This window comes from Bos javanicus, chromosome X (genome assembly GCF_032452875.1).
Source record: "Bos javanicus breed banteng chromosome X, ARS-OSU_banteng_1.0, whole genome shotgun sequence".
NCBI classification, from domain to species: Eukaryota; Metazoa; Chordata; class Mammalia; order Artiodactyla; family Bovidae; genus Bos; species Bos javanicus.
This window is the reverse complement of record NC_083897.1, coordinates 6,630,710-6,652,903: the sequence shown is the minus strand read 5'-3', so window position 1 is coordinate 6,652,903 and position 22,194 is coordinate 6,630,710.

Here is a 22,194-nt window from a genome sequence, read left to right as displayed (position 1 = left end):
TCTGCTCTGGTCATATTTACATGTATCAGTTTCTTCAAAGAGTCTCACATCAGTATTATCAGAGTTAGGACCTCCTCCATAGCAAAAATTGCTTTAAAAATGCCCAGAAAGCTCAGAAGGCTAAATGAATATTATCCCCGATACCTGCCACCCCAGTCTTAATCAGTGGTGGAAGAACGGTCTCAGAACTGTTTGTCTCAATTGGCCATTTAAGTTTACTAGTAAAAGACTGGTTAATGATAACAATGCATCGTAAAACCTTCAGAAGGAAAGGAGAATGTTTTTGTGGACCATATGTTTTGTGTGTGGCAGTTTAAGTTATTAGTTTTTAAAATTAGTACTTTTTAATGAAAACAACTTGACCAAAAATCTGTCACAGAATTTGAGACCCATTAAAAAAAGTTTAATGAAAAAAATTGTATTTGTTTGTCTATTACTGAATGCAGCAGAATTTTTTAGAGCAGTTTAAGATTCACAACAAATTGGAGTAGAAGGTATAGAGATTTCCCACATATACCCTTCCACCATATATTCATAAACTCTCTCAATATCAATATGCCTACCAAAGTGGCACATTTGTTAGGACTGATGAACATACATTGATACATCATATCACCCAGGGTCCATAATTTACATTAGGGTCTACTCTTAGTGTAGTATATTCTATAGATTTTGAACAGTGGCCTTTATTACCCATTAGAGTATCTAACAGAAGACTTTCTTTGCCCTAAAAATCCTCTGCTCTCCTGACTGTTCATCCTTCCCTCCCTTTTAACCCCTTCGATCACTGATCTTTTTACTACAGTTTTGCTTTTTCTTATAATGTCAAATAGTTGGAATCCTATAGTACATAACTTTTTCAGATTGACTTCTTTCACTTAGTAATACACATTTAAGTTTCCTCCACGTCTTCTCAAGGCTGAATAGATAATGTATTTTTAGTGCTGGATAATATTACATTGTCTAGATATATCACATTTATTTATCCACTAAATGTAGGCTGCTTCCAAGTTTCGGCAACTATGAATAAACCTCCTATAAATATCCAGGTGTGTTGACATTTTTTCTGTTGCTTTGGTTAAATACCAGAATGATTGCTAGATCATGTGATAAGACTATGTTTACCTGTGTGAGAAACTATCAAACTGCCTTCCAAAGTGTGTACCAGTTTAAAGTTCAATTAGCAATGAATGAGAGTTCCTGTTACTCCTAAGCTTCTTGAACATTTTCTGTTGTCACTTTTCTGGCATTTTAGACCTTCTGATAGGCATGTAATGGCATGTCATTGTTGTTTTTAATTTGCATTTCCATTATATGATGTGGAGCATCTTTTCATATGGTCATCATCCATATATCTTATTTGGTGAGGTGTCTGTCAAGGCCTTTGGCCCATTATTTAATCAGGTTGCTCATTTTCTTTCTTATTATTTTATTTATTTCTTTTTAAATTTTATTTTATTTTTAAACTTTACAATATTGTATTGGTTTTGCCAAATATCGAAATGAATCCGCCACAGGTATACATGTTCCCCATCCTGAACCCTCCTCCCTCCTCCCTCCCCATACCATCCCTCTGAGTCATCCCAGTGCACCAGCCCCAAGCATCCAGTATCGTGCATCGAACCTGGACTGGCAACTCGTTTCATACATGATAGTATACATGTTTCAATGCCATTGTCCCAAATCTTCCCACCCTCTCCCTCTCCCACAGAGTCCATAAGACTGTTCTATATATCAGTGTCTCTTTTGCTGTCTCGTATACAGGGTTATTGTTACCATCTTTCTAAATTCCATATATATGTGTTAGTATACTGTATTGGTGTTTTTCTTTCTGGCTTACTTCACTCTGTATAATAGGCTCCAGTTTCATCCATCTCATTAGAACTGATTCAAATGAATTCTTTTTAATGGCTGAGTAATACTCCATTGTGTTTATGTACCATAGCTTTCTTATTGTTGCAATTATTGTTGAGTTTTCAAGATTGTATATTTTGGATAGCAGTTCTTTATCAGCTATGTCTTTGCAAAAATTTTCTCCAATCTCTTGACTTTCATTCTCTTGACACTGTCTTTTGCAGGGCATAGATTTTTAATTTTAATTAAGTGAAGCTTAATTATTTATTGTTTTATAGATTTTTGGGGGGTTATACTAAAGAGTTGTTTAAAAAACAAGGTCATCTTGATTTATTTTCTAGGAATTTAATAATTTAAGGTTTATATTTAGGTATATAATCCATTTTGAGTTCATTTTTCATAAAAATTTTAAGGTCTTTGTCCAGATCCTTTTCTTTTTTTGCATATGGATATTCAGTTTTTTCAGCAACTTTTATCGGAAAAAAAGCTGTACTGTATTGCTTTTGATCCTTTGTCAATGATCATTTGACTATGGGAAAAGTCAAAGCATTAGTTGCTCAGTCTTATCTGACTCTTTGCAATCCCATGGACTGTAGCCCACCAGGTTCCTCTGTCCATGGAATTCTCCAAACAAGAATGCTGGAATGGGTAGCCATCCCCTTCTCCAGGGGATCTTTCAGACCCAGGGGTTGAACCTGGGTCTCCCTCATTGCAGGTAGTTTCTCTACTGTCTGAGCCACCAGGGAAAATCCAAGTTGACTATACTTATGGGTGTCTATTTCTGGGCTCTCTGTTCTGTTACACTGTTCTATTTGTCTATTCTCTCACCAGTACTATACTGTATTGAATATTGTAGTGTTTATACTAAGTCTTGATGTTGGGTAGTGTCAGCTTTCAATATTCTCTTTCAATATTATGTTGATTATTCTGGACCTTTTGCCTTTCCATATATATTTTAGAATCCATTTGTCAATATCCACAAAATACTTGCTTGGAATTGTGTTGGGATTGCATTGAATGTATAGATCAAGTTGGGAAGAACTGACATCTTTACAATTTTGAGTCTTCCTATCCATGAACATGGAATATCTCTCCATTTATTTTTCTCTTTGATTTCATTCATAAGTGTTCTGTTGTTTTCACCATATAGCTCTTGTACACATTTTATTAGTTGTACACCAAACTATTTTAATTTTTTGGTAATAATGTAAGTGGTATTATGTTTGTAATTTCAAATTCCATTTGTTCATTGCTGGTATATAGGAAAGTGTCTTAGGGTTAGGGTTAGGTTAGGTTGTAGAACTGCTATAGCAAGATACCATAGACTCAGTGGCTTATGAAAAACAGAAATTCATTTTGCATGGTTCAGAATACTGAAAGTCCAAGATCAGGGTGCCAGCATGGTCAGGTGAGGGCTCTCTTCTGGGTTGAAACTTTTTTGTTGTAGTCTTACATGGCAGAATAGACAAGCAAGCTCTCTGGAGCCTCATTTCTAAGGAACCAATCCCATTGTGAGAGCTCTGTTCTTATGACATGATCACCTCCAAAATGCCCCACACCCTAATACCATTACCTTGTTGTTGTTGTTCAGTCACTAAGTTGTGTCTGACTCTTTGTGACCCCATGGACTGCAGCATGCCAGGCTCACCTGTCCTCCACTACCTATAAGAGTTTGCTCAGATTCATGTCCATTGAGTTTGTGATGCTAACTAACCATCTCATCCTCTGCTGTCCCCTTCTCCTTTTGCCTTCCATCTCTCCCACCGAGCATCAGCGTCTTTTCCAGTGAGTCAGCTCTTTACATCAGATAACCAAAGTATTGGAGGTTCAGCTTCAGCATCAGTCCTTCCAATGAATATTCAGGGTTGATTTCCTTTATGATTGACTGGTTCAATCTCCTTGCAGTCCAAGGGACTTTCAAGAATCTTATCTAGCACCACAATTCAAAAGCATCAGTTCTTTGGTGATCAGCCTTCTTTATGGTCCAACTGTCACAGCCGTATATGACTACTGGAAAAACCATAGTTTTGACTATAGAGAACTTTGCCGGCAAAGTGATGTCTCTGCTTTTTAACACGCTGTCTAGGTTTAGGGGTTAGAATTTGAATTTGTGAGTTTTGGGAGAACACCAACATTAAGACAATAACAGAAAGTGATTGGCTTTTATATAATAACATATTCTGTAACACCTTGCTATAATTGCTTATTAGTTTCAGAATTTTTGCTACATAAACAATATTACCTTTTAAAGAGAGTGTTATTTCTAATTTCCCAAATTTTGTACCTTTTGTTTCTTCTTATTAGCTGAGATTCCAGTATGATGTGAAAAGAAGTGGTGAGCGGAAACATCCTTGCCTTTTTCCTAATCTTAGTGAGAAAGAAAAGGTTTCTCCTGAAAACAAAAATTGCAGGGTTTCTATACTTTTAAATCTGTTAAGGTGTGTTTTATGGCCCAGAAAGTGTTATATCTTGGTTAGTCTTTCATTGACCTTGAGAATAACAAGCTGTTGATGTTACATGAATTAGTCTACAGATATCAGTTAAATCCAATTGGATGATGGTGCTGTTCAGTTCAACTATGGCCTTACAGATTTTATTCCCACTGGATCTCTCCATTTCTAATAGAAGAATGCTGAAGTCTCCAAATAAAATAGTAGATTTATTTGTTTCTCCTTGTAGTTCCATCAGTGTATGCCTCCTATATTTAGATTCTCTGCTTTTAATTGCATATATGTTAATGGTTATATACAACATCTTAGTGAATTGATGCCACGTTCTTTTGACTAGTGTCATCGTAGTATTTTTGTTGCTGTTCAGTCACTAAGTTGTGTCCGACTCTTCATGATCCCATGGACTGCAGCATGCCAGGCTTACTTGGCTTTCACCATCCACTGGAGCTTGCTCAAACTCATGTCCATAAAGTCGGTGATCCCATCCAAATATCTCATCCTATGTCATTCCCTTCTTCTGCCTTCAATCTTTCCCAGCATCAGGGTCTTCTCCAATGAGTCACTTCCTTGCATCAGGTGGTCAAAGTACTGGAGCTTTAGCTTCAGCATTAGTCCTTCCAATGAATATTCAGGACTGATTTCCTTTAGGATTGATTGGTTGGATCTCCTTGCAGTCCAAGGGACTCTCAGGAGTCTTCTCCAACACCACAGTTCAAAAGCATCAATTTTTTGGTGCTCAGCCTTCTTTATGGTCTAACTCTCACATTCATACATGATTGCTGGGAAAAAACCATAGCTTTGACTGTATGGACTTTGTCAGAAAAGTCAAGTCTCTTCTTTTTAATATGCTGTCTAGGTTGGTCATAGCTTTCCTTCTAAGGAGCAAGCGTCTTTTAATTTCATGGCCGCAGTCACTATCTGTGGTGTTTTTGGAGCCCAGGAAAATAAAGTCTGTCACTGTTTCCATTGTTTCCCCATCTACTTGCCATGAAGTGATGGGACCAGATGACATGATCTTTGTTTTTGTAATGTTGAGTTTTAAGCCAGCTTTTTCACTCTCCTCTTTCCAAGAGGCTCTTTAGCTACTCTTCACTTTCTGCCATAAGGGTGGTGTCATCTGCATATCTGAGGTTATTTGATATTTCTCCTGGGAATCTTGATTCCAGCTTGTGTTTCATCTGGTTTGGCATTTCACATAATTTTCTCTGCATATAATTTAAATAAGAAGGGTGAAAATATGCAGCCCTGTGACTATCTATAGTACTCCCTTCCCAATTTTGAACCACTCTGTTGTTTCATGTCTGGTTCTAATGGTTGATTCTTGACCTGCATACAGGTTTCTCAGGAGGCAGGTAAGGTGGTCTGTTATTCTCATATCTTGAAGAATTTTCCATAATTTGTTGTGATCCACATAAGGCTTTAGCATAGTCAATGAAGCAGAATGATGTTTCTCTGGAATTTTCTTGCTTTTTCTATGATCCAATGGATGTTGGCAATTTGATCTCTGGTTCCTCTGCCTTTTCAAAATCCAGTTTGTGCATCTGAAAGTTCTCAGTTCAAGTGCTATTGAAGCCTAGCTTGGAGAATTTTGAGCATTACTTTGCTAGTGTGTGAGATGAGTGCAATTGTACAATAGTTTGAACATTCTTTGGCATTGGCTTTCTTTTGGATTGGCATGAAAACTGACCTTTTCCAGTCCTGTGGCTACTGCTGAGTTTTCCAAATTTGCTGGCATATTTAGGTCAGCACTTTCACAGCATCATCTTTTAGATTTTGAAATAGCTTAGCTGGAATTCCATCAACTCCCCTAGCTTTGACGACTTCCAATGTACCTTGATTCATGGACTTAACATTCCAGCTTCCAATGCAATATTGTTCTTTACAGCATCAGACTTTACATCCATCACCAGTCACATCCACAACTGGGTGTTGTTTCCACTTTGGGTCAGCATCTTCTTAAGCTATTTTGTCAGTCTTTCCACTAGCAAATGGGGCACCTACCGACCTGGGGAGTTCATCTTTCACTGTCGTATCTTTTTGCCTTTTCATACTATTCGTGGGATTCTCAAAGCAAGATTGCTGAAGTGGTTTGCCATTCCCTTCTGCAGTGGACCATGTTTTGTCAGAACTCTCCACCATGACCTTGGGTGGCCCTATATGGCATGGCTCATAGTTTCATTCACAAGGCTGTGATCCATGTGATCAGTTTGGTAGTTTTCTCTGATTATGGTTTTCCTTCTGTCTGCCCTCTGATGGATAAGGATCAGAGGCTTGTAGAAGGTTCCTGATGGAAGGAAATGAAACAGAAGTAGATGTTTTTCTGGAATTCCTTTGTTTTCTATATGATGCAGTGAATGTTCCCAATTTGATCTCTGGTTCCTCTCCCTTTTCTGAACCCAGCTTGGACAACTGGAAATTCTTGGTTCATGCAATGCTAAAGCTTAACATGCACGATTTTTAAATATAATCTTACTAGCATGGGAGATGCGTGCAATTGCCCAGTGATTTGAACATCCTTTAGTACTGCCCTTCTTGTGAACTGGGATAAGGATTGACCTCTTTCAGTTCTGTGGCCACTGCTGGGCTTTCTAGATTTTCTGACGTATTGAGTGTAGCACTTTGATAGCATCATCTTTTAAGATTTTAAATAGCTCTCTGGGATTCCTTCACCTCTGCTAGCTTTATTGACAGCAGTGCATTCTAAGGTACACTTGACTTCACACTCCATAATGTCTGGCTGTGGGTGAGTGACCACACCATTGTGGTTATCCAGGTCATTAAGATCTTTTTTGTACAGTACTTATGTGTATTCTTGCCATCGCTTCTTGATCTCTTCTGCTACAATTTCTGTCCTTTATTGTGCCCATCTTTGGATGAAATGTTCCTTTAATATTTCCAATTTTATCGAAGAGATCTCTACTATTTCCCCTTCTGTTGTTTTCCTCTATTTCTTTGCATTGTTCATTGAAGAAGGCCTTCTTGTTTATCCTTGCTATTCTCTAGAACTCTGCATGTAGTTGGGTGTACCTTTCCCTTTCTCTCTTGCTTTTTCCTTCTCTTCTTTCTTCGGCTATTTGTAAAGCCTCCTGAGACAACCACTTTGCCTTTTTGCTTTGCTTTTCTTGGGATGGGGGGATTGTTTACTGTCTCCTATACAATATTACGGACCTCTGTCAATAGTTCTTCAGTAACTTTGTTTGCTATATCTAATCCCTTGAATCTATTCATCACCTCCATGGTATATTTGTAGGGGATCTGATTTAAGTCATACCTGGTTGGCCTAGTGTTTTTTCCCACTTTCTTTAGTTTAAGCCTGAATTTTGCTCTGAAAACGTGGTGATCTGAGCCACAATCAGCACCAGGTCTTATTTTTACTGACTATATAGAGCTTCTCCATCTTCAGCTACAAATAATGTAATCAATCTGATTTTAGTGTTGACTATTTGGTGATATCCATGTGTAAAGTTATATCTTGTGTTTTTGGAAAAGGGTGTTTGCTATAACCAGTGTGTTCTCTTGGCAGAATTCTGTTAACCTTTGCCTTGCTTCATTTTGTACTCCAAGGCCAAACTTGCCTGTTACTTGACCTCCTACATTTGCATTCCAACCACCTATGATGAACAGGACATATTTTTTGGTGTTAGTCCTAGGAGGTCTTCTGGGTCTTCATGGAACTGATCAACCTCAGCTTCTTTGCCATCAGTAGTTGGACTACAGACTTGAATTACTGTGACGTTGAATGGTTTGCCTTGGAAATCAACTGAGATCATTCTACCCTTTCTGAGGTTGCATCCAGGTACTGCATTTCAGATTCTTGTTGATTATGAGGGTTACTCCATTTCTTCTAAGGGATTCTTGCCCACTGTAGTAGATATAATGGTCATCTGAATTAAATTCACCCATTCCCATCTATTTTAGCTTGCTGATTCCTAAGATGATGTTTACTCTTGCTATCTCCTGCTTGACCACCTCCAATTTACCTTGATTCATGGACCTAACATTCCAGGTTCCTATGCAATACTGTTCTTTACAGCTTTGGATTTTACTTCCATAACCAGACATGTCCACAGCTGATCATTGTTTCCACTTTGGTCCAGCCACTTCATTCTTTTGGAAGCTATTAGCAACTGCCCTCTGCTCTTCCCCAGTGGCATTTTGGACACCTTCCAACTTTGGGGACTCATCTTTCAGTGTCATATCTTTTTGCCTTTTTATACAGTTCATATGATTCTCACGGCAAATATACTGAGATGGTTTGCCATTCCCTTTTCCAGTGTATTAAGTTTTTTTTTCAGAACTCTCCACTATGGCCTGTACATCTTGGGTGGCCCTGCACAGCATGGCTCATAGCTTCATTGAGTTACACAAGTCCCTTCACCACGACAAGGCAGTGATCAATGAAGGGACATCAGGGTGTATACTTATTTAATTTTACTCTGTATGTGTCTTTATATTTAACGTTGGTTTCTTGTAGACATCATATAATTGTGTCTTATTTTTTATCCACTTTAATGGTCTCTTTGATGAAAGTGGTTTAACCTCTAATTGATGTTAAAAGTGATTATTTCTGTATTGGGGTTAATATCTACCAGAATTTTATTGTCGTATATTTGTTGACCTTGTGGTTTGTCCTTATTTTCGTCTTACACTTTTTCTTTTTTTTTTTGTGGTTTTAATTGAGAATTTTATATCAATCCATTTCTCATTTCTTAATATGTCATTTCTACTTTGATTTTGCTTACTTTAGAAGATTTTTTCACTCTGTTGATTGTTTCCTTTAGTGTATAGAAGCTTTTTAGCTTTATGAAATCCCACTTGTCTATTTTTGCTTTTGTTGCCTGTGTCATGTTCAAGAGAATTTTTGCCAATTTCAAGAAGCTTTTCCCATGTTTTCTTTTATTAATTTTATGTTTTCAGGACTTACGCGTAAATCTTTAATCTGTTTGAGTTGATTTTTGTGTGTGATGTGAGATAGTTGTCCATTTTCACAATTCTGCATGTGGTTATTCTGTTTTCCCAGCACTATTTATTGAAAAGACTATTCTTTTCCTAAGAATACAATTGTGTATTCTTGCCCCATCATCTAGTCAAGATCAGTTGACCACAAATGAGTGAGTTTATTTCTGGGCTCTAATGTTCCTCTGATGTGTGTGTGTGTGTGTGTGTGTGTGTGTGTGTGTGTATCCAAATTGGCTTCCCTGATAGCTCAGTTGGTAAAGAATCTGCCTGCAATGTGGGAGACCCTGGTTTGATTCCTGGTCAGGAAGATCCACTGGAGAAGGGATAGGCTACTCACTCCAGTATTCTGGCCTGGAGAATTCCATGGACTTTATAGTCCATGGGGTTGCAAAGAGTCAGACACGACTGAGAGACTTTGAAGAAATATATTTATATATTGTTTTTGGTTACTTCAGCATTAAATTTTAAAATCAGGAAGTATGATGCCTCCTGTCTTGCTTTTCTTGATCAAGATTGCTTTGACTATTTGGGGTCTTTTGAATCTTAGGATTTTTTTTTTCCCATTTGTATAAAAAATGCTGTTTTGTGATTTTGACGGGGATTGCATAAGAATGTGTACATTTCTTTGGGTGGTATGGAATCTTAGCAATATTAATTCTAATTCATGAACATGAGATATTTTTTCGACCCACTTGTATCTTCTTTCTTTCATCTATGTTTTACCCTTTTCAGTGTACATACATTTCACTGCTTAAGTTAAATTTATACCTATTTTGTTGTTTTTGTTCCTGTTGTTAATGGTCTGTTACCAGGGACAGCTATCAGCTAGGTTTTCAGCATGACTTCTGCTTGGTCCTTGGTTGAGAGGCATTACTGCCTCTGAACCATGGTAGAACAAGGCTGGCACCAGGTCATGGGATGGAGTAGGGGCCACAGTCGGTTTGAGTTCTGCAGTGTTGTTACTGGGGGTGCCTATGGGTGTGGCTTCGGTCAAGTCCCTAAGTCTGGTGGGAAAGACTGCCTCAGGGACAGCAGTAGAGTAGAGCTGGAGCCAGGCTATGGGAATGTTTCTGGGATCACGTTTGAATCCAAGGTTGTCAGGCTTGTTACCAGGGCCTGGTTCCTCCTACATCCCTTGGTGGAAGGGGCTGGTGGCAGGATGCTGGACAAGTCATACTAGATCTAAGTCTACAGAAGGGATGGGGTTGCTTTTGATCTGCAGCTGGAAACATGGTTGGTGAACATACCGTTGTTGCACAAGTCTGCCTTCTCAAAGCAGCCTTCCTCAGTCTTGGATTCTACTGGTTCTGTAACCTCTAACCTGGATCACAAAGCTCCTACATAGGCACTTTTGTCCATGGGTGACTGTCAAGTATTTTTTTCTGTGAGAGGATGTAGACAGACGATCTCCTCTTCCACCATCTTGCTAAGTTCACCCAATTCTTTCCCTCTTAACTTGCAATGCCTTTACCACTTATGCCGGCTTCCCTGGTAGCTGAGCTGGTGAAGAATCTGCCTGCAATGCAGGAGACCCTGGTTGATTCCTGGATCGGGAAGATCCCCTGGAGAAGGGATAGGCTACCTACTCCAGTATTTTTGGGCTGCCCTGGTGGCTCAGATGGTAAAGAACCTGACTCCAATGTGGGAGACCTGGGTTCAATCCCTGTGTTGGGAAGATCCCCTGGAGAAGGGAAAGGTTCCCATTCCAGTATTCTTGCCTGAAGAATTCCATGGACAAAGGAGCCTGGCAGGCTACAGTCCATGGAGTCCCAAAGAGTCTGACATGGTTGAGTGACTTTCATTTTTCTTTCACTTACTGCTTATGCTAATAACACTGTCTTAATCCAATGGGCTGCTATAACAAAATACCATAGACTGGATGGCTTATAAACAACCAATGTTTATTGCTCATAGTTCTGGAAACATGGTGCCAGAAAATTTGTCTGATGAGAGCTTGCTTCCTTGTTCATAGACAGCCAGCCGTCTTCTCTCTGTGTTCTTATATAACAGAAGGGGGAAGGGAGCTCTCTGGAGTCTTTTACAAAGGCAATAATTCCTTTTATGAGGGCTCTATTGTCATGATCTAGTCAACTCCCAAAGGTCCCACTGTCTTTTACAATCATATTGGGCACTAGGTTTCAGTATATGAATGGAGAGATCATGGTGGACACCTCAGTCTATTACAACCAAACCAAGCTAATTATTCTAATTTTATAATTTTAAAAAATTTATCAAACTAGTTGTTTCTCTTCAACTAATACATATTTTTTTAAAACACACTGAATATCCACATGAATTTGCAAAAATATTTGTGAAGCCCACAAAATATTCTCTTGGGATTTTGATTGAGATTGGCATCAACACTGTATCTAGAGATTAATTTTGCTATTATTTAAGTTTGCTATATATTTAACAAATATAGTATAATGATCTATTTCGTCGTATCTTAATATTTCTCAATAATTTTTTTTCTAATTTTATCCATAAAAGCTTTATATAGCTCTTAGGAGTTTTACTCATAGGTATTGAAATTTACTACAGCATCGAAATATATATCTCTTAAAAATTTCATTTTCCACCACAGGTGTACACATGTTCCCAATCCTGACCCCCCCTTCCCACCTCCCTCCCCATACCATCCCTCTGGGTGTACACCTGTGGCGGATTCATGTTGATGTATGACAAAACCAATACAATATTGTAAAGTAAAAAATAAAATAAAATAAATAAGGCAAATAAACAAAAAGAAATCTCATTTTCCAGTGAGATTTGCTAGGATATAGAAAGCAATTGATTTTAGATATTGATTTTAAATCAAGCAATGTTGATAAACATTAATTCTAGTATTTTATCTCTAGATTCTTTTATAGTTCCTATATAAGACATTATCAATTGCAAATAATGACAGTTTTACTTATTTCTTTTATCAGTCCTTACTATTTTATTTTTCTTGCCTTATTCTGCTGGCTAAGGACTAGCAATAAAATGCAGAATAGAAAGAAAAGGTGATTATGTGGACTTTATAGAACTATATCTAAAATAAACAAAGGTTTGGTTTTCATAGAGAAATCATGTATCATCTGTAGTCACAGGGGGGAAATATATATATATATATATTTTTTTTTCTTTTTTCTGTTTGGCAAGCCTAGCTTCATGTGACAGCTGTTACTGTCTGACCAGTGATAATAAAATCTGTTGTATATCCCTTCTCCTGCCATCTATTTTTGTGCTCCTTTGGATATGTTAGGGAAGGAGAAAAAGCAGCTTTTCAGGAGGACATATGTTCACTAAACTGTGGCCAATCAATTTGGATAATCTCTAATGTGAATTTTTACCCTAGGGAGACAAGTTGTTAACCACAAACCAAGCTCTGCTTTCTGTAGAAATAAACCAGTATGCTCAGAGCTCACAGCAGTCTAGTATATATTTCTAATTTTTAAAACAGTACCAGATATGTTTTTTAATATGGGCAATACTGCATTGTCAGGGGACATTCAACTTTAAGGGATCCAATATGTTTTCTTCCTTTGTGTGCCATTTCTTACAGACTCTCTGTTCCTTATCAGTTCCTGGAAAACAGGAACAAGCAGAGCTGCATGCAGTTCTCAGGACTGAGATCATGGGAAAGAGCACCCGCTTGGATTCCCTTTAGTGACTCTCTTCAGTGACCTTTTACTTAAAGGACTATCCATTTTGTTGCAACTGGTGGAATTTCATTCTTTTTAATGGCTGATTAATCATTTTATTAAAGATATATAAGCATGCATTTCTGCAAATAAAGTACCCTTGTTTCACTCGAGACTTGGGTCCCCTGCGCCTCTCTTCTTGTCGACTCCGGTCCCCAGGTCCCAGTCTATGAAGTCTATGTGACATTGCATATAAGTAATGTGAAATATTTTAAAGAAGTTACTGACTGGTTACTTTTATATATGTGTGTATATATGTGTGTGTGTGTATGTATATGTATACATATACATACACACACATATAGGTGTAATTTATACACACACACACACACACAATTACCCTAGCTGAAAATCAACTGGTTGAAAAGCATACACTATACATTCAACAGCTAAGCATTTTTTTTCTCTGAATGACAAAACATAATTTTTGTTTTTCCTAACTAAATTTTTTTCTTCTTTTTGCCCTCCCCTCTTGACTATTCCCTTGTTTACACTAATGGCTCCCTTCATTCTGTAACAAGGGAACTGTCAAGTGGGAACATGTTTACTATTGCAGGGATGGTAAATTACCTGCACAAGAAAGTTTGCTACCCCCTCCTGTATCCATATCAGATACAAATTAATCATGATAGCCTTTCCTAATGAACAGTGACACAGCTGAATATTATTTTTCAGCATGGAACTCCAGGTGGTCAATCAAATGAATCTGCACTGGAGATGGAATATATGTATGATGGCATAAAATAGACCATAACTCTTGGCATTGAGATACCTTTTTGGCCATAAGGTAAGAGCTTGCTGTTTCTTCCATATAGGGGCCATGGTGCCTAAAAAATAGAGACTGTTAATTTTTAACCATTAGAATCTTGAAGTCAGTAAATTTAAATTATAATAATGATCATATACACCTAACAGGATTACATATGTGTTTAGGGAAAATGTGAAATACAGAAGTTTTCTAAATTTTGAGGGAGAAACTAATGAAATTTTGGTGTATATTGGTTTTTATCATAATACTTGCATAGATTGTTCAACAGTTATCAGTAAAATAAGGGATATTAGATATAATGAGTGAACAGAATTTTCTAAGTGTTCATCTATGCTGCTGAAAGCAGTGTGTCTCACTGTCTGACTCAGTGCTAAGTAGGGCAGGAGGAGGGATTAGGGAAAAAAAAAAAAAAAAAAAAAAACTTTAGTCCTTGGGCGCCAAAGAAATTTCTAATGGCTGCAATGAGTAATATAGAAAGCCATAATTATTTCTGAATACTTTGCCTTTAAGATGATGTTTTGGTAAATAATTAGCCTGTAATGGCCTTGATAATTTCTGACATCTGTTACCTCAAATCTGCTGATTTTACTTTTTAAAATAGCAAGGAGTATTCTTGAAACATTGCAAAACTGAATGCAGAGATACTCCATGTACTAATTTGGAAAGAGACTTGGTATATCTTTCCCATGATTTTAAAAAGCAATGATCTATCATAATCAGAAAAAGGAACCAAACTGCAGTATGCACAGGTTATGGATTGTCCATAAAATATCTTCTCATTGTATTTCATATTTTAAAGAAAATATATAACATGTTGCCTGCCAAAATTGTAGAAAGAAAAGTTACCACATCAGAGACATTTTCTGTTGTAAGAAATTTGCTACTAGGTTAATTAATTCATAACTAAAACCCATGCTTTTCATCTATAGGAAAGAAATCTGAATATTTTGTTTTTTAAATTGAGTGTTTTCATGGGAAATATCATGAAGTTTAGTGACTGATTAATTAATGTTCTGAAAGCAAGCATTTTCAAAAGATTGGCTGCTATGCATTTTAATTGTGAACAAGTTTACTGCACACAACACTGGTTTAGTGCTGATTTGATGCATTTTATATTTATCATTTAGTTCACGTATCTTGAAATAACTGAAATGACTGTCATTTCTTGAGAACGTTGTTAGAAAGTCTTTATTCTAGGTGCAATATGTAACTGTAGTTTCAGACTGTGAATTTTAAATCATTATAACCAGGCTCAAACACATTTTTATTAATCAAAATAGGAACCATTACAATCAACACATTTTTGCCAATAAGAAATAAGTTTGTTTATTCCTGTAGCTTAAAAATCCATGCTCTGGGATTCACTGAACTCTTGGAAACCGTTTTCTGCCTCCTGCTGGTTGTGGAAGCATTTTTCCTGCAAAAAATTGAGATGCTTGAAGAAGTGGTTGTGAGTTGGCAAGAGGTCAGGTGAATATAGCATATGAGGCAAAACTGCAAAGGCCAATTTATTTTGAAGCATTGATTGTGCAACATGTAGTCGGGCATTGTTGTGGAGAAGAACTGGTTTGTTTCTATTGAAAGCCTATGTGCTGATGGGTGAGGCTATATTCCCACCCTGTTGGTTAATTGGCCTGAGGTGTCCTTACACTGGAGCTTATAGGCTGTTGGTAGGGGCCAGGACTTGCTGTCAAAATGGCCATGAGGAGAGCTCATGTCAGTGAGTGCTCACCAGTAATGCCGCCCCCCTTCTCAGGAGACTCACCAAGACTATTGGATAAGTCTGGCCCAGGCTCCTTATGAATTCATTGCTTTTTCACCTGGGTCCTGGTGCACACAAGACCTTGTGTGAGCACTCTACAAGTGGAGTTTCTGTGTCCCCATTACCTTGGTGTATTTGTGATCAAGCCCTGCTGGCCCTCAAAACCATATGCTCTGGTGGCTCCTCTTGATGCCAAACCCCAGACTGGGAAGCCTGATGTGGGGCTCAGAACTTTCACTATTCTGGGAAAACGTCTGCAATATAATTATTTTCCAGTTCATAGGTTGACAAATTTGACTGTATCATGAATGTGCCCTTCCAATCATATCACTGGGGCTTCTTTGTCCTTGATTGTAGGGTATCTTTTTTGGTAGGTTCTAGTCTTTTCTGTCAATGGTTGTTGAGCAGTTAGTTGTGATTTTGGTGCTTTCATGAGAGGAGGTGAACCCAAGTTCTTTTACTCCACGATCTTCTCTCACCTCCCAAAGTAGATTACAGGTTTATTGCCCAAGGATAACTCAGAGACAGTCAGATGGAAGAGATGCAGAGAAAAAAGTATGTGGGATGGGACATGAAGCTTCCATGCTCTTTGCAATTATGCCACTCTCCCCAAACTTCCATGTGTTCACCAACCAGTATCATGTTGTTTTGATTACTGTAGCTTTGTAGTATATATAGTCTGAAATCTGGGGGGAGTGATACCTCCAGTTTTGTGCTTTTTTCTGAAGATTACTTTGGAGATTTGGGGTCTTTTGTGGTTACATATGAATTTTAGGCTAATTTGTTCAACTCCTGTGAAAAATGTCATGAATATTTTTGATAGATATTGCATTAAATCTGTAGATTGCTTTCAGTAGCATGGCTTTTTAAAAAATACTAATTCTTATAATCCAAGACCACATAATATCTTTTATTTTTTGCATCATCTTCAATATCCTTCATCAATGTTTTCAAATTTTCACAGTATAGGCCTTTCATTCAGAAAGTTTATGCCTTTGTTCTTCTGTCACTAAGTCGTGTCCAACTCTTTGCAACCCTATGGACTGCAGCATGCCAGCCTCCTCTGTCCTCCACAATCTTCTAGAGATTGCTCAAATTCATGTCCATTGAGTTGGTGATGCTATCTAATCATCTCATCTTCTGTCATCCCCTTCTTCTCCTGCCCTCAGTCTTCCCCACCATCAGGGTCTTTTTCAGTGAGTTGGCTCTTTACATCAGGTGGCCAAAGTACTGGAGTTTCAGCTTCAGCATCAGTCTTTTCAATGAATATTTAGGGTTGCCCTCCTTCAGGACTGACTGGTTGGATCTCCTTGCAGTCCAAGGGACTCTCAAGAGTCTTCTCCAGCACCACAGTTCAAAAGCATGAATTCTTTGGTGCTCAGCCTTCTTTATGGTCCAACTCTCACATTCATACATGACTACTTGAAAAACCATAGCTTTGAGTATACAGAGCTTTGTCAGCAAAGTGATGTCTCTGCTTTTTAAAATGCTGTCTAGGTCTGTCATAGGTTTCCTTTCAAGGAGCAAGCATCTTTTAATTTCAAGGCTGCAGTTACCATCTGCAGTGATTTTGAAGTCCAAAAAAAAAAAAAAAGAAAGAAAATCTGCTACTGTTTCCACTCTTTCCCCTTCTATTTGTCATGAGATGATGAGACCAGATGCCATGATCTTGTTTTTGAATGTTGGGTTTTAAGCCAGCTTTCACCCTTCTCTTTTACCCTCATCAAAAGGCTCTTTAGTTCCTTTTCATTTTCTTCCATTAGGGTGTTTCACCTGCATAGCTGAGGTTGTTTAAGGCAAAAGGAGAAGGGGGTGGCAAAGGATGAGATGGTTGGGTGGCATCACCAACTCAGTGGACATGAATCTGAGCAAACTCCAGGAGATAGTGAAGCCTGGTGTGCTGCAGTGTCTGGGGTCACAAAGAGTTGGACACAACTCAGCAACTGAACAACAATATAGCTTCTTACTTCTTTTACACTTAGAGAAGACCATATTTAACATTTCCTTAAGAATCAATATAGTACTGATGAATTCTTTCTGTTTTTGCTTGTCTGAGAAATTCTTTACTTCTCCTATTCTAAATGGTAATCATGGTGTTAGGCTATCCTTTTCCCTTTTGGGACTTTGGATATGTCATTCTGCTCCCTTCTGGCCTGCAAAGTTACTACAGAGAAATCAGCTGATGGCCTTATGATTCCCTTGTATATGACTCTTACTGCCTTTAGAATCTCTCTTTGACTTTTGCCATTTCAATTACAGTATGTAAGTCTTAGTGTGGGTATATTTGGGTTCATCTTGTTTGGGACTCCATGTACCTCTTGTGGCTAGATACATGTTTTCTTCTTCAGATTTGGGAAGTTTTCAGTCAATTTATTCAAATACTTTTTTTGATCCTCCCGTCTCTCTCTTCTCCTTCTAGGCCCCCTATAATACAGATGTTTGTTTGTTTACTATTATTCCAGAGATCTTATACTACTTTCATTTTTCAAAATGTTCTTTTCTTTTTGCTATTCTAAATGTGTGATTTCCATAATTCTATCTTCCATAACACTTTTGTATTCTTCCGTGTAACTTAGTATGCTATTCATAAATTCTAACATGAGTTTTGTTTTAATTTTCAGCTATTGCTCATTTCTGATTGAATCTTTTTCAATTCTTTGTAAAAATTCTCACTGTGTTCATATAATCTTTTCCCTAATTCACTTAACATTCTTAAAACAAATGCTCTGGATTCTTTATCTGGTCAATCATTCATTTCTGTTTTTTTTTTTTTTTCCAGTACTTTTCTCTTGCTCTTTCAATTGAAAGTATTTCCTGTCTTTTTGTGTTGCTTAACTTTCTCTGCCCCTGTGAGTTTAGGTGAACTGTTACCTACTGTGGTCTTGAACAGGTATTCTTATGAACGAGTGTCCCTATACAGACTGTGTGTGTCTCATGCCTTTGGTGGGTGAGCTGGATTTGATGAAGTGCAAATCATGTCTTTCCCCATGGTGTGCTGGCAGCTATTACCTTGGTAGTGGGTAGGGTAGAGATGAAGGGTGCTGGAACTAGAGCCTTGTGAGAAGATGATCTGCCCTTCCCAGTGGCTGTCACAACCCTAGGAGGGATGGGGCCTGATCTTAAGTTGCTGGACCAGAAACCCTGAGCATCAGGGACAAGCAGGCTCTGTTTCCTTGAAGTGCGTTTTCCTGTTTCCCTGAACCAGGAGGCTTCCCCAGTGCATGGAGTGCTGAACAAGTGGGGCCCGTGTGGGCTCTCAGCCTATGTCAGCAACAGAGGTCCAAGCTGCCTCTTATGTGCTGCCTATGCAGACACCAGAATGTTTTTCCCTTGCTCCACTCAGAAGCATGGTTTCCCAAGTGGCACTAGTGGTAAAGAACCCACCTGCCAATGCAGGAGACATAAGAGATGTGGGTTCGATCCCTGGGTTGGGGAGGTCCCCTGGAGGAGGGCATGGTAACCCACTCCCTTATTCTTGCCTGGAAATGCCATGGACAGGGGCCCCTGGCAGGGGGCCATGGGCTCACAAAGAGTTGGACATTACTGGAGCAACTGAGCACACATGCACTCCTGATAGGTAGGTACTACTATTATTATTATTTCCATTCAGAAGCAGTCATGGGTACAAGTCCCCTTTGTCCCTCATAGCCAATCTCGACCTCCAGGCTCTGCCACCCTACTGTGTTGCCATACTGTAAAAATGATGAGGCCTGTGTGGATGCTTGGCATGTATTGGGAGGTGAGCTGTGATGGAGCATTGGCTATCAGGGATCGGGGCTACTTCTAATGCACTGCCTGAGTGAGTACCAATGATGGCAGTTGTCGTCCCAGCCAGGTTCAGCCCTGTGACCAGGTTACCTCTTCTTCCTGGGCTGAGTCTTCTTTCAACTCATGGTCACAGCTGATCCAGTGATGCACTATAATAAGGCATGAGCAAGGCTGTGATGATTGCTCAGATCAATCTGGGGCACATACCTTGACCACTGGTCAAGGAAAACCTGGTGGCTGCTAGTGTAGACCTCTCTCCTCCTTTCCTCAGGGGCAATCTGATGTGTGTGCCCTCATCTGGAGCCAAGTACAGGCCTCCTGGCACCCTCCTGTTACCAGCGACAGTGGGGCGGCTGGTCCCTCCCATCTTGGAGCCCAGCACTGGGGCATCAAATCCATGGCTGTAAGCATTCACTTCCCAGGTCAGGTATCCACCCACATATTTTCCCTTTTTCTGAATTCCCTCCCAGGGACATACATCCCATCCTCATCACTTTTCTTACCTTGCTCCCTGAGTACACGTGTATCTTTCTTATTTTCTTGCATACACAGGAGTCCTTCTGCCAGTTTCCAGGTAGTTTTCATTGAGAATTGTTCCACATTTAGATGCATTTTGATGTGTTTGTTGGGAGAGGTGAGCCCCGTGACCTTTACTGTGTCATCTTAATCTTTTTCCCAATTGAAAGTTTTCAATTTTTTTTTTTTTTACCTAGAAGAAGGCAAATCCAGGCTGTATCTTTTCATACTTTTCCATTTACTGTGGTATTTAATATTCTAAATTTGTGTTAAAGTATATTTCATTTAGTATATCCATAAGATTCCATGTATTTGCATTATCCCATTCTATTTTTAGAAATCTTATTTTCCATGGTATTAACATATTTAGAAATATTGTATTGATTGTTTATGAAGAATATCCAAGGATTCCATAGCAATATGTGCAACATGCTATTAGAGTTTTGCATTTTTAATAACAGCATTACATGAATAATACCCTATCCAAAAAAAGTATAATCTGGGTTTAGGGAAAGTCTCCAAATTTGTTAAATAACAGTCTGGAATATGAGAAGGAATGTTAAGATACTGTATCAGACAGACTTATATCTTGGATTTATTTCCTAGTAGCTGAGTAACAAGTATTAAGTCAATTTTTTGAACCTTTTATTTATCATTTATTAAATAGGGATAATAGTGCTGACAGAAATGTTGTGATGACTTAACTCCAGAAAAATAATTTACTTAGAACTTCTGGCATACTGTTGATATTAAACAATAATTTCTTTCCATTTGTATCTTTCCCTTCAATTAAAAGAATACTTATTAATCCTTGATAAGCTCTAAACCTTATTAGTTGCTAAGAATTTGTTACATGCATATTGCCAAGATAAATGTTTAGTATAAAACATCATTAAATACATTTAAAGGGGCTGAAATGCTGGGGTAACATGTGGTACCTATGCTATGTACCAAGTATTTGAAATTTCCTAGACTATCTTTGAACATCTAAGAAATCCCAATAACTATTATTATCCCCATTTTATAGATGAGCAAATTGAGGTTCAAGTAAGAAGGATAAAGCATTGGCCAATGGTCCCAGCATCTGGAAAGGGCAGAGTAAGGATTTGAAACTATGTAGTTTCTTGGGTTCTTAAAATAAGTTTAGGGAAGGATACTACTGTGGTGTCCATATGGAGATAAACTCTTCTGTAATATGTTAGTCTTCAGAATGACCTGGCCTGTACATTAGCTGAAAATTTCTATAGGTCCCTTTACCCAACAACAGGGTCTGGGGCTCATTATCATGGTGTTTCCTTATATCTGACATTTGGAAATCCAAATTGGGGCTTTGAAGTTTCTCCATAAACCCTGTTTTGCAGCTAGTATTTTATCAACATCCTGAGCTTCCCCAGATGTTTATATATACTCTGGATATATAGAATTAGGCAATCATGTAATCTTTGAAAATGCCATAGTTCCCAGATTAAACTGTCAAATCAGGCATTGCACAGAGCCAGGTAAATTTCTTGCTTAAAAAGAAATACATGAAATTAGTGTTTTCCAAAGGGTATTCTCAGCAACATAAGTCTTGAGAAATGTTCAGTGAAAAAAGAAAATGAAACACAAACCATAAAAATTAAAATAATGGTTAACTGAACAAACACAATTGACACAGGATGCATACCATATCATCCTCTTGGAGACTCACAGTTGCTTAGCATATTCAGACTCTGAGTCTTTTTGGCCATACTTTTGACATGGCATGTGGGATCTTAGTTCCCAGACTAGAGATTGAACCTATACCCCCTGCATTGGTAGTGCAGAATCTTAACCACTGGACCATCAGGGAAGTCTTCAAGACTGAGTCTTTTTGAGAGAGGGTCAAGAAGATGGAGGAGGAGTAGGAGGTGGAGCTCACCGCCTTCCATAAATACATCAAAAGGTGGAACAGTTTTCACAGAACATCTTACTGATTGTTGGCATATAACCTCAGACTTCCAAAATAGCAAGAGAACCTCTATGTCACTGGGTAGGACAAAAGAAAAAGAGCAGAATGGGGATGGAACATTTGCCACAAGGAGGGAACATTAAAAGAGTTCTTGAACTCAGGGAAGTCCCCTCACCCGTGGGTAGATCTCCTCACACTGCAAAAAAATTAACTCAAAGTGGATTTTAGAATTAGACATGAGTGCTAAAACAATAAAACTTGTAAAAGAAAATATGGGAGTAAATTGTAATGATTTGGGGTTAGGCAAAAGGAAGCTATGGGCTTCCCTCATAGTTCAGTTGGTAAAGAATCCAGCTGCAATGCAGGAGACCCACCCGGTTTGATTCCTGGGTTGGGAAGATACACTGGAGAAGGGATAGGCTACCCATTCCAGTATTCTGGCCTAGAGAATTCCATGGACTATATAGGCCATGGAATCCCAAAGAGTCGGACACAACTGA